This window comes from Dermacentor andersoni, unplaced genomic scaffold (assembly GCF_023375885.2).
Source record: "Dermacentor andersoni unplaced genomic scaffold, qqDerAnde1_hic_scaffold ctg00000039.1, whole genome shotgun sequence".
In the NCBI taxonomy this organism is placed as follows: Eukaryota; Metazoa; Arthropoda; class Arachnida; order Ixodida; family Ixodidae; genus Dermacentor; species Dermacentor andersoni.
In genome coordinates, this window is record NW_027314752.1 from 25,344,328 (window position 1) to 25,357,613 (window position 13,286).

The following is a 13,286-nucleotide window of genomic DNA, read 5'->3' on the forward strand; positions in this document are numbered from 1 at the left end:
GTCATTCATCACTGTACCACCGCATATCACCCGCAAACAAACCGATTGATAGAGCGCTTTAACCGAACTCTTGGCGATATGCTTTCGATGTATGTCGCCTCCAACCACACCAACTGGGACCTCATCCTTCCCTATATCACGTACGCCTACAACACGGCACCCCAGTCAACGACGGGCTTTTCTCCCTTCTTTCTTCTATATAGCCGCGAACCATCATTTCCAATTGACACTATTCTCCCTTACCGTCCCGACTTATCAGAGGGTACACCGGCTTCCGAAGCCGCCCGGTATGCAGAGGAATGTCGGCAACTAGCTCGCGCCCTTACAACGCAAGAACAAGCGCTACAGAAATTTCGTCATGACGACGGGCGCCCCCACCACCAGTTTTCGCCTGACGCTCTTGTTTGGTTATGGGTGCCTCCTACTTCGACACAAGGTGTCTCCTCCAAGTTTGTATCCCGCTATCATGGACCTTACCGGGTTCTACGCCAAACTTCTCCGGTGAACTACGTTATCGAACCTCTGACGCCCCCTACGGACCTGCGCCGCCGAGGCCGGGAAATTGTGCACGTAGATCGGCTCAAGCCGTATCACGAGCCCTTCGTCCTCACGACGCCTTAGGCCTCCTGTGCGGCTCCGTCTTCAGCGAGGGGGGAAGTTGTAAGGAAGAAGAAGTGCGCCGTGCCGAGCTCCGCAGCCGGATCGCCAGCGCTACTGAAGTGGGGCTCGGGCTAGACGCTGTTCCTGGTTCTTGACTGGATAAGCCTACGCTGTTGCGTCTTCTTGTCCGCGTCCTTCGTGTCGTCCACAACCGTGTCGGACTTCTTTACCATAAATGTAAAGAAACGATAAATTAATGGAAATGAAAGTCGATGAAAAGAAATGAACAAATGATTGAGAACCTTAACAGAGAGAGTGTAAGAGTGGGGTTGAAGATTATTATGCAGAAGACAAAGATAATGATAAATACCGGCGCAAAGGAACAGGAGTTCAGGATCTCCAGTCAGCCTGTAGAGTCTGTGAAGGAGTACGCTTACCTAGGTCAATTAATCACAGGGAACCCTGATCATAAGAAGTAAATTCAAAGAAGAATAAAAATGAGTTGGATCGCAGACAGCAGACAATTTCAGCTCCTGACTGGAAGCTTAACATTATCATTAAAAAGGAAGGTGTACTATCAGTGAATTTTACCAGTGCTGACATAAGGGGCAGAGACTTGGAGACTAACAAAGAAGCTTGATAACAATTTAAGAACCACCAAAAGAGCGATGGAAAGAAGATTGCTAGGCATAACGATAAGAGACAGAAAGCGAGCGGTTTGGACCAGAGAGAAAACGGGTACAGACGAAATTCTAATTGACACCAAGAGAAAAAAAATGGAGCTGGGCAGGTCATGTAATGCACCGGTTAGTTATCGTTGGGCTATTTGGTTACAGAATGCGTACGAAGTGAAGGGAAAGGCAGTCGAGGACGGCAGAAGACTAGGTGGAGCGATGAAATTACCAAATTCGTGGGTGCTAGTTGGAATTGGTTGGCGCAGCACAGGGGTAATTGAGATCGCAAGAGCATCCATGATCCCTTGAGACCACACCAAAGAAGATAGTAGGTGTGTAAGATTTGACGACCTCCTGTGCGAGTACGTAGCTCACCATATTTCTGGCTTCTATTTGTGTCACTTTGTGTGGGAATTGTCGCTTTCACCACTGGTGTTTGTAGACAAGCTCTTGCAGTTAAGCGAATTTCATTGTATAGCCACTCACCAATGCACGCGCGTGAACCACATGGGTCTTCTTCATCATCATCATCAGCCTGGTTATGCCCACTGCAGGGCAAAGGCCTCTCCCATATTTCTCCAACAACCCCGGTCATGTACTAATTGTGGCCACGCCGTCCCTGCAAACTTCTTAATCTCCTCCGCCCACCTAACTTTCAGCCGCCCCCTGCTACGCTTCCCTTCCCTTGGGATCCAGTCCGTAACCCTTCATGACCATCGGTTATCTTCCCTCCTCATTACATGTCCTGCCCATGCCCATTTCTTTTTCTTGATTTCAAATAAGATGTCATTAACTCGCGTTTGTTCCCTGACCCAATCTGCCCTTTTGTTATCCCTTAACGTTACACCTATCATTCTTCTTTCCATAGCTCGTTGCGTCGTCCTCAATTTGAGTGGAACCCTTTTCGTAAGCCTCCAGGTTTCTGCCCCGTAGGTGAGTACTGGTAAGACACAGCTATTATATACTTTTCTCTTGAGGGATAATGGCAACCTGCTGTTCATGATCTGAGAATGCCTGCCAAACGCACCCCAGCCCATTCTTATTCTCCTGATTATTACCGTCTCATGATCCGGATCCGCCGTCACTACCTGCCCCAAGTAGGTGTATTCCCTTACGACTTCCAGTGCCTCGCTGCCTATTGTAAATTGCTGTTCTCTTCCGAGACTGTCAAACATTAAATTATTTTTCTGCAGAGTCATTTTTAGACCCACTCTTCTGCTTTGCCTCTCCAGGTCAGTGAGCATGCATTGCAGTTGGTCCCCTGAGTTACTAAGCAAGGCAATATCATCAGAGAATCGCAAGTTACTAAGGTACTCTCCATTAACTTTTATCCCCAATTCTTCCCAATCCAGGTCTCTAAATACCTCCTGTAAACATGCTGTGAATAACATTGGAGAGATCGTATCTCCCTGCCTGACGCCTTTCTTCATTGGTATTTTGTTGCTTGCTTTATGGAGGACTACGGTGGCTGTGGAGCCGCTATAGATATCTTTCAGTATTTTTACATACGGCTCGTCTACACCCTGATTCCGTAATGCCTCCATGACTGCTGAGGTTTCGACAGAATCAAACGCTTTCTCGTAATCAATGAAAGCTATATATAAGGGTTGGTTATATTCCGCACATTTCTCTATCACCTGATTGATAGTGTGAATATGATCTATTGTTGAGTAGCCTTTACGGAATCCTGCCTGGTCCTATGTTTACAGAAGTCTAAGGTGTTCCTGATTCTATTTGCGATTACCTTAGTAAATAGTTTGTAGGCAACGGACAGTAAGCTGATCAGTCTATAATTTTTCAAGTCTTTGGCGTCTCCTTTCTTATGAATTAAGATTATGTTAGCGTTCTTCCAAGATTCCGGTACGCTCGAGGTCATGAGGTATTGCGTATACAGGGTGGCCAGTTTCTCTAGAACAATCAGTCCACCATCCTTCAACAAATCTGCTGTTACCTGATCCTCCCCAGCCGCCTTCCCCCTTTGCATATCTCCCAAGGCTTTCTTTACTTCTTCCGGCGTTACCTTTGGGATTTCGAATTCCTCTAGACTATTTTCCCTTCCTTTATTGTCGTGGGTGCCACTGTATAAATCTCTATAGAAATCCTCAGCCACTTGAACTATCTCATCCATATTAGTAATGATATTGCCGGCTTTGTCTCTTAACGCATACATCTGATTCTTGCCGATTCCTAGTTTCTTCTTCACTGTTTTTAGGCTTCCTCCGTTCCTGAGAGCATGTTCAATTCTATCCATATCACACTTCCTTATGTCAGCTGTCTTACGCTTGTAGATTAACTTCGAAATTTCTGCCAGTTCTATTATAGCTGTAGGGTTAGAGGCTTTCATACCTGGGTCTTGGGTGGCTGTAATCCTGATTGTGACAATGTTGCGTTGAAAAAAACATGACTGTGAATGATTGCGTTTAAATTCTCCTGAAAATAATTTTGTTAGCTTAGTCACCATTACCTTTTATAGAACTCTGTTTCAAATTGTGTTGGGGTGGGTGAATATTCAGAAGTTTCGATAAATAAAATAAATGTTGCTTTATATGATTTGGTCTTCGAAGGGAATAGTATGTATGGGGGAATGCAAATATTTTCTTATTAGTTTTCGAAAAATATCAGTTGCCAAGAGTGCTATCAATTTCATCTTGGTGTCCATAATGCCTAAACATAAAACATGAAAAGTTATAGTGGAGCATGTTTCATGTTTCTCAGGAAGCCGGATTTTTCCATCTAACTGGCAAGATTAGCACTCACCAACGAGTCGCGAGTTTGTGATTAAACTGCTGGTTCACTCCTAGTGCTTCATTTATACTTTTAATAGGCAGCGCTTCATAACGTGCAGTGCGATGAGAGAAAAGGATATGAAGATCTATGGTGAGCATCGTTGTTTAATATTGGAAAACTGAATGATTTGATATAGTTCTGGTACTCTTTCATTCATATTTGTTTTTTTGGTACTGCTAATTTATTGCGTAGTTACGTGCAACACCTTAACTCATGTAGTATACACTAGTAGACATTTCTTTTTACCAAATTTGTCTGATAGAGGCAAGGAAAATATACCCAAACCATTAGGATTGGGTAAATTAAACTACATCTGTAGTATATATGGATGCATTTCAGATCTGTGTACTCAGCATTGCTACATATTGACAGGTGGACATGTTTATATTTTTCGGGTAAGCGCTTTTCGCCGTCTGGCGAATGTGGTTGCTCAGCGTGGGTCTCGCCTACTTGTGTCGGAGGTTTCTGGAATGTTATCTATGTTTCTATCATCTGTCATTTGTCACTAAATCTGGCGTAACCTGATTGCAGGTATGCATGACGCGGGTGTTGTAGAAAATTCTGGAGGGCGCAGGGGCGCTGGCGGTCGCTCTAAAGCGTTCGATGGCTCGTTTGTGGGTGGGGCCGACGTGCATGACCGGCAGATAAAATAGTTCGACGACTACCGACTGTATTCGCCACTCTGCTGGAATGTTGGAGGCCGAACCTGGTTTTGGGGCCCAAGAGGACAGACAACACAACCAACACACACACAACAAAAGATGAAAATAAAATTTAAACCTACAATAAAAGAAACAATAACATGGAAGCATCAGCAAGCCCTACAAACAAATTTTACGTCAAGAGAGAAGCAAAAACGCTATATATGCGCCCCTTCTCTCTCTCTCTCTCTCTCTCTCTCTCTCTCTTGTTTTTCCTTTTCCTGTAGTCAATAAATGCCCGCTGTTGCTGGGTTCAGTAACAATAGTTGGTCCACCGATCCCGTTTAGTCACAATGGCGCCGAGGCTAGAGCGTAACGGTGGCTTTCCAAGAAAAGTTGGCGCTGCTGTCACAACTGACTGGCAAAACTTGCACCTCAGCGGGCCGTTCTTAACAGCGAAAGTTGACACCGCTCTTGCAACCGGCTGGCAAAACTCGCACCTCAGCGGGCCGTTCTCAACCGCGCCTCCATGGCCCGAAAGATCTCGACTCTCCAGCGCTGACAACCGCTGGGCAGGAAGAGAAGGGCTGGTGGCCAGGGGGTAATGTCTTGGCTCGCAGCGACCACCTGTGTAATGATGTCACCGCCCCAAAACATCCCACAAGGACAGGCAACTGCAAAACGAACCCCATAAAACGGCTCTGCGCCGAGATGACGTACCTTGGATCTCACTTTAGACCCACTAGGCTTCAAAGAAAACATAAGTGCAGAAACAAAAAATGCTGCATTTCGCTATGCCAATTTTGGAAGCAATTTCGCGCTGACAAATTCAGCAATGATTGAGGGAATCCTGCTAAATGAGAGGGGATCTTCTTGGTTTAACAAAATTAACAATAGTAACCCTATAATTTAGGCGGGACCCTTAAACGCAGAATTCAAATTAGCCTGTTCATACCATCCGCATTGCCATGCAACTTTCCCTTCTTATACCTAACGGAGAAATTGTACTCTTGGAGAGTGAGACTCCATCGGAGGAAGGGGCCATTTTTGTGTGACATTTGATTGAGCCACGTCAGAGGACAGTGGTCGGTCTCGAAGATGAACCTCGCTCCGTACAAGTGACACGGCAACTTCGGGGCGGCCCAAACTAAACAAGCCCATGCCTTCTCTGAAGCGCTGTAGGCTTCCTCTCTTACATTTAGTTTACGGCTGGCATAGAGGATAGGAGGCTCCTCGTTATCGTCGCCGACCTGACTAAGTACCCCGCCCATACCTCTGTCGCTTGCGTCGCATTGAACTATGAATTCCTTTTCGTAGTCTGGCGCGCGAAGCACAGGACGAGAAACCAATAGCGTTTTCAAACTTTGGAAAGCGTTCTCTTTGGCTTTATCCCAGTGCACGCTACTCGGTGCTCCCTTTCGGAGGGCGTCCGTAAATGGACTTACTATTTGCGAGTAATTCGGAATGTACTGCTGATAGTACCCCACAAGTCCCAAAAATAAACGAAGGTCTGCTTTCGTGCGCGGCTGAGAAAATCTCCAATCGTAGTCATTTTCAGCTAGGCCAGCCATCTCGTGCCCTGGCCGACAACATGGCCCAGATAAGTAACCTGCGAGCAATCAAATCTATACTTTTCCACTTTCATCGTTAAGCCGGCTTCCCTAAGCTGTGGGAACACCTGTTTGAGGTGCGATACGTGTTCTTCCCACCTGTCCGAAAAAATTGCTACATCATCAAGATATGGCAAGGCGAACTCTTGCAAGTCTCTTAGGAGAATATCAATTAATTTAGAGAAGCTGAAGGGCACGTTCTTCAGCCCGAAGCTGAATACGAGAGGGCAAGATGTGCCTACAGGTGACATGAATGCGGCATAGCGGCTGGCACTTTCTGAAAGGGGAACTTGCCAGTACCCCCGCACGAGATCTCTAGTTGAAATGTATTTAGCAGCGCTAACGCTTTCAATTCATTCCTCGGTGTTGGGTATCGGGTGCAGCTGATCCCTAGTGATGGCATTTAACTTCCTGTAGTCAACACTTGGACGAGGGTCTTTGTTAGTTGTTTCTACCACTATTAGCGGGGACGTGGAGTCACTCTCAGCGGGCTCAATAACTCCCAACTCTTGCATGCGCTGTATCTCTGCCTCCATAATCTCTCTCTGTCTTGGAGACACCCTGTAAGGCTTTGATCTTACCGGTTCGGTGCATGTCAGCTCTGTTTCATGCGTTATTAGTACGGTTCTACCCGGCCGATCGCTGAATCTATCGATATAATCCCCTAACACCTCTTTTAGCTCATCTAGCTGCTCGGGTCTAAGAGCGTGCGAGCTTACCGAGTGTTCTACTACTACTTCTAGACCGATTTCGGAGTTGGAGGTCGCCCTATACTCCTTAAATTTGGTACTAGTGCCATCGTGCTCTTTGATGATATAGTTAACGACTCCGCTCCGCTCTGTATACGGCTTCATCAAATTGCAGTGATATGTCCTCACCTCCTTCCTGCGACCGGGCATTCTCAGCGCATAGTTAGTATAGGAAAGGTTGTGCAATACTTTAACGGGCCCGTCCCAGTGAACTTCAAGCTTGCACTTTCTTGAAGGTTTGAGGATCGTTACCTGGTCTCCGCGGTTAAACGTACGAAGCCTCGCATTCTTGTCGTAATAGAATTTGGAGTTCTTTTGAGCTACTCCCATGTTCTTTTCGACTAGGTCTTGGGTTGCGCTTAGCCGTTACAGCAGAATTAGCACGTATTTAACCACTGTTGGACTCTCTCCTCTTTCCTCCCACATCTCTCTTAACATTGTCAGTGGAGAACGGAGTGTCCTTCCATACACTAGTTCTGCTGGCAACAACCCTGTAGCCTCATGTGGAACCATTCGCAAAGCAAACAAAGTAGCCGGCAGACAGTTCTCCCAGTCCTCCTTGTGCTCGTAACGGAGCGCCCGCAAAACTAGCTTAAGCACTGAATGCCACCTCTCTGAATTTCGGCTCGAAACCCAAGTCTTGCAAATACGGTAAAAAGCGCGTCTACCAGTTCGGTCGAGCTGAACTCTTTCAGAGGGATTGCTTGTTGAAACTTTGTAGCCGGACACAGCATTGTAAACAAGTACCTGCAACCCAATTTTGTTTTTGGTAGAGGCCCTACCGTGTCTATCACAAGTCGTCTGAAAGTTTCTGTTATTAAGGGAACTACCTTTTCTGGAGCTTTCTATGTCTCTCCTGTTTTACCCGAGCGCTGGCAGGCGTTGCATGATCTTACAAAGTTTTCTACGTCTTTGAAACAGCCAGGCCAGTAGTATTCCATAAGCAATCCTTCATTTGATTTGTTTATGCCTAGGTGGTCGGACCACCCATTTCTATGACAGAGACTCAAAAGGTCCTCTCTGTACTTAGTAGGACAACTAACAGATCGAAAATCCTACCGTTTCGATCTCAATAGTGCCGATACAACAATCCATCTCTCTGATGTATCTTCACGTTACGCCTAGCAATGCCTTCTTTAGCTGTGTTGTGTAATTTAGCTAAGCTGTCATCATTCTTTTCCTCGGCTGCCAGTGACTCTCTGCCCACACGTAAGAGCTGATCAAAATTCTTGGAGGCCGGTGCTAATAACGACCTAGTCTCGCTTGCGACCGAATCAGCGGGCTCTTCCTGCAAGGGTGAACTTTAACACCTTAGCGATACGCTCTCATTGAGCTGGTCAGCTGGGCTTTCCTCAACTGTTTTTTTCATACTTCGAGCCTAGCTCGGATTCTGTTATTAAAGTTATCTGTTTTGCTTCTTCCGCTGGAGCAGCTTTTGCATTTTCATCCGAAAGTGACGCGATTTTACGAGCTTGGCTTCGCGGCAATACCTGTACTACGCCCTCTCCCAGTTTAAGCCCTTTGTAACGCAGTAACTGATTCGAACGGTTCGAAAATATGTAAGGGTACTGCAGTGACAAATATTTGGAAACTGTAGCTACGCTCACTAGCTCCCCGAATGTTCCACTGATTTTGACTTTGGCCATGGGCAGACACACGCTGTGTTCTACAACCTGTTTGATCCATGCTACTTCTCCAGTAAAGCCATCTACCGTCACGTAAGATGGATGGACAATGTCCATCGTGGCGGCACTGTCTCTTAGCACCCTGCATGGTTTGCCATTACCTTGCAGGTCATGAAGTTATGGGTTAAAAGTTCCATATTCTCGTCTTTTTCATCTACTTAGGAAAAAACTACGCTAGACTTTCCGCAGTTCACAGCGATATGTCCCAGTTTGTGGCACTTATAGCAGCGGATCGGTGTAAAAGATTCAAATTTTATTTTCTGCTATTTGGTACGGTTTCCCGGTTTGATTTCTCCCCGCTCTAGTCTGAGGGCTTTTTTTCCACGTCTATAAGCTCCGATCGTCTAGTCTGCGAACCCTTTTTGAAAGGAAATAGTTTCCGCGGTCCATTTCGACCGTCCCAATTACCGTCCTCGGCGTCCAGCTTTCTACGCGTTGCGTACTCTTCGGCTAATTCCATCGCCCATTCCGCAGTGTTTACATTTCCTCTGTTTTGCATCTACAGCTTCACAGATGGTAGGATGCTTTTGTAAAACTGCTCTATACACATGCATTCGATGATCCTGTCTCTGCTCTCGTATGCTTCCGCGCTTTTCAGTCACTCGACTATGTTTGCTTTTAAGCAATATTCAAACTCCGCATACCCCTTGCTATCTTTCTTGCCTGTGCTCCTAAATCTTTGCCGAAAAGGGTTGGCTGAAAGGCGGTATTTCTCCAACAGACTAGCCTCAACTTTCGCATAATCAAATGAATCCTGTGCACTGAGTCTGGCGATTACTTCCGCCGCCTCACACGGCAACATAGACAGCAACGGCTGAGGCCATTTACTCGGACCGAAGTTCATCTACTCGCAAGTCCTTTAAAAATTGCTTAGGAACAAGCCCATGTTGGTCCCGACCTCAAATGGCTTTATTAGCCTGTCCATGTGGCATGATTCTGCCTCACTTCATCGTCCTGGAGACCCTTCACTTCCTTCAGACAACTCTAAACGTTTGCTTTCATGTTCAAGTTGCAATTTTCTTAACTCGCGATCTTTATCGCGTTGCTCTCTCTCGCTCTCTCTGTCCCGTTCTTTTCCGTCCCGTTCTTCTTTTGCTCTTTCCCGTTTCTCTCTTTTTTTCAGAAGTTAAAACCCAATTTCAATTCCTTCCTCGCTGGCCTGTTCGGAAATTCGCTCCAATAATTCCGCTTTTACCATTTATTTGCGTACATCTAGGCCCAGTTCCTCACAAACAATGAACAATTCGTCTCTCAGCAGTCTCCTTAACTCCATGATTGCCGGTTTACTGCCTTAGTCCTGGTCGCTAAATCTACCAAGGGAAACACAATCTAGCTAACAATCTACAAACTAGCTTCCCTACAGTTCTAAACAGAACAACCACAAAATGAAGCCTAGAGATTCAAAGCAAGAACCAAGCACTCACCGCAGACACAGCCCCACGTCGCAAAGTCCATCTCACCGCTGTCAGCCAGTTGTGAGGATTGGGGGGATGAATCCCGCCGTTCGTAACCAGTTGTCAAGATTGGAGTCGGGCATGAACTAGATGGTAGCTGGTACATGCCATCGTCCAGCTTATCTACGGTGAGGACGTTGTTGAAGGGAAGGACTGCTTCTAATCGAGAACGAAGAATATGGGTTTGTTTACAGTATCTACATAAGGACATTGCAGTTCATCAGTCTAGCATGACTGCGAGAGAAAGAGTGCACTGAGCAGCCGCACAACAGCGGTTTATAAACACTCGGTCCTCTCTCGATCCCAAGGTGAGGGAAACGTTCGACCAGGCACCGTAGACGAGGGCTTAAACAATCACCCCTTTGCGCGAGGTTCACGCGCCCCTAACGATGTCAGATGGCCTTCGCAGAACTCGGAGCTGACGTCAGGAACGGCACATCCGATCCCCCGAGCTTACTCCCGCAGCACGGCCGCCGGTTGTCCATTGTCTTGCGTCTTGAACGGCACGTGGGAAGGGCCCTCCGGAGATGTTCCCCCGGCAACTCCCCCGCTCATAGCAGATCAGATCGGCGGTGGCGGGTTCAGTAACATTAGTTGGTCTGCCGATCGCGTTTAGTCACAACGGCGCCCAGGCTAGAGCGTAACGGTGTCATTCCAAGAAATGTTGGCGCCGCTGTCGCAACAGGCTGACAAAGCATGCACCTCAGCGGGCCGTTCTGGACATGGTAAGTTCCCTTGGCTGCGGTCGCTGGTGATGGTAAAATCTATACTTCATCTTCCCCGTTTATTTCTCCCCTTAAATCTTTATTTCTTAATCCTTCGAAACTTTTTTTTCATCCTAAGCTTTCTCTCTATCTTTCACCTCTACCTGTGTTAGCTTTGTGGTGCATCCTCTTTAAGCGTTTCTCACATACTGTGTTCACCGCTATCTTTGATCTTTGAGGGTGACCTGCATTTTGAGGACACAGGTCTGCCAAATGAAATGCTAGTTTCATCAATCATAGCTTTTCTGCCTTTTCATCGTAATTACTGCGCGACTATATGACCAATTTATTGCAGCCATTATAATATTTCATACAATATTGATGTGCGGTGCATTTGGGCAATAGCAAAATGCTTTTTTTTTCACATAATTCCCGCAGCCAGTGGTTGCTTCAAGTCAGTGATTCAGTTTTACTGCAAAAATAGACGTGACTGATGGTCCAGTAAATCTAAAATTAGCTAGAATGTAGTTATGACGACTCTTTAGCATATTCACAAAATCTCGTTCTGCCACTTTGAATACATTTTATTTCACTTGAAACTGCAAATCTTTGATAAAATTGCCTAACATTGACATTAAACAGCGCATTCTAGTGACTTACTCAAGGAGTTAAAGTGTTTATTCAAGAAGGGACGTACTCCACACCTATCAATCGCAAATATGGAATGCGCTTAAAGGGTAGTCAAAGAACGCTTTTATTGAAAGGAGCAGTCACACAAAACTTTTGTAATAACCTCTTTTTTTGCTTGATCAGGTAGCTGTCGGCCCTGTAACTATGGTGTCATTCCATAATTCTTGAGCAAACAAAAAGCTTCAATAACCGCGTTTACACGCATAATATCCAATCATTTTTGTAGGAAATTCACGCAATGATTTGCAATTCCATAAACATAGGGGCGCAATTTTCAGAAAAAGCAAATCGCAGAGTCGCCCGAAAGGTGAAGCCTCAATTGCGATAGTAAATTAGTACACAGCTATATGAAGTACGGATAGTAGTTTTCTAGGCCATATAAACTTGAAAATACTCGCTTGGTAAATGAAGTAGCAAGCACAGGGCCCGCGCGTAAAAGTAAACATGAATACGCCACACTCGATTTGCGTGGAGCCTCGCTACAAAATGCTGGACGCTTGTGCGACCAAGCGTCACAGCAGCAGCATGCGAAGTGGCGTTTGTGCAGTCTACGGCTCTAATACAAGAGCAGCGGGAAGACGTCGCGCACAAAGGTATAAGACGTCTGCAGATCCCTTTCAAGATACCATGCGCGCGATCGCGCGCGGAGGTGCAAAGTACACACTTGCTCGCGAGGTCGAAGCAGCCACCCCGCGCTCTCTCCCATGCTACCATTCTGCTTTCCTCCATTTTAGCGTCATCACTGCTACGGTATGTTAGACGCATGAAACCTTCTGGACATGAGTTTAAGTAAAACAGCTCCCCTACAAGGGTGACAAAGAACATGTAAAAACGCAGAGTAAAGGTACTTATAAGCAAGACGCGATGGTGCATTACATCTGGTGTCGAGCGGCTGCGAGGATGCGTTGCCTGCGGTCATTACACGCTAAAATATGTATGTGGCAAAAATCACATAGCCATACCGAATACACTTCAAGCAAGCATGTAAAAAATACATCGGGAAAAAAAAAACTTATTGCGACAGGGAATAGAAACCTGGACGATGGGGTTTATAAACACTCGGTCCTCTCTCGATCCCAAGGTGAGGGAAACGTTCGACCAGGCACCGTAGACGAGGGCTTAAACAAGCACCCCTTTGCGCGAGGTCCAGGAAGGGGCGCTACCACTAAGCCACCTTATTCTCACTACGTAGTAATAATTGCATCATACAGAATACTGTATTCGAGAACGTGCAATCACAATGCTACCATTTTCCTTACTTATGGCCTGCCTTTCCTCAGAATAGAGTTATATGTGCAGTAACAAAACATATTTAAACATGGTTTTCAATCAGGGGCAAATTAGGAATTTCGGAAATTCTCTTAAGCATTGAAGTGGCTATGATTGGTCGAGCCATTCTGCTGCAAGGTTTTCCTGTCTATATGCCACTGAAGCCTTTGTTTCGTTTATGGCACTGAAGCACAGCCTTGATAAAAACACAGGACGCCATAAGAATACATCTTAACTGCCCCCCTAAATCATTTGCAGAGAGCTGGCTGTTGCAGTTGCAATAATATTATTTGGCTTAAAGGTGTGAGAGTCCTTGCCACTATGCTTCGAGTCCTTGCCACTATTTCGACATTTCGAAGTTCGATTCTTCAACACTTTACGCTCAATACACTCGAAGCTCTTGTGCTTTGCGTTCTTAACGTC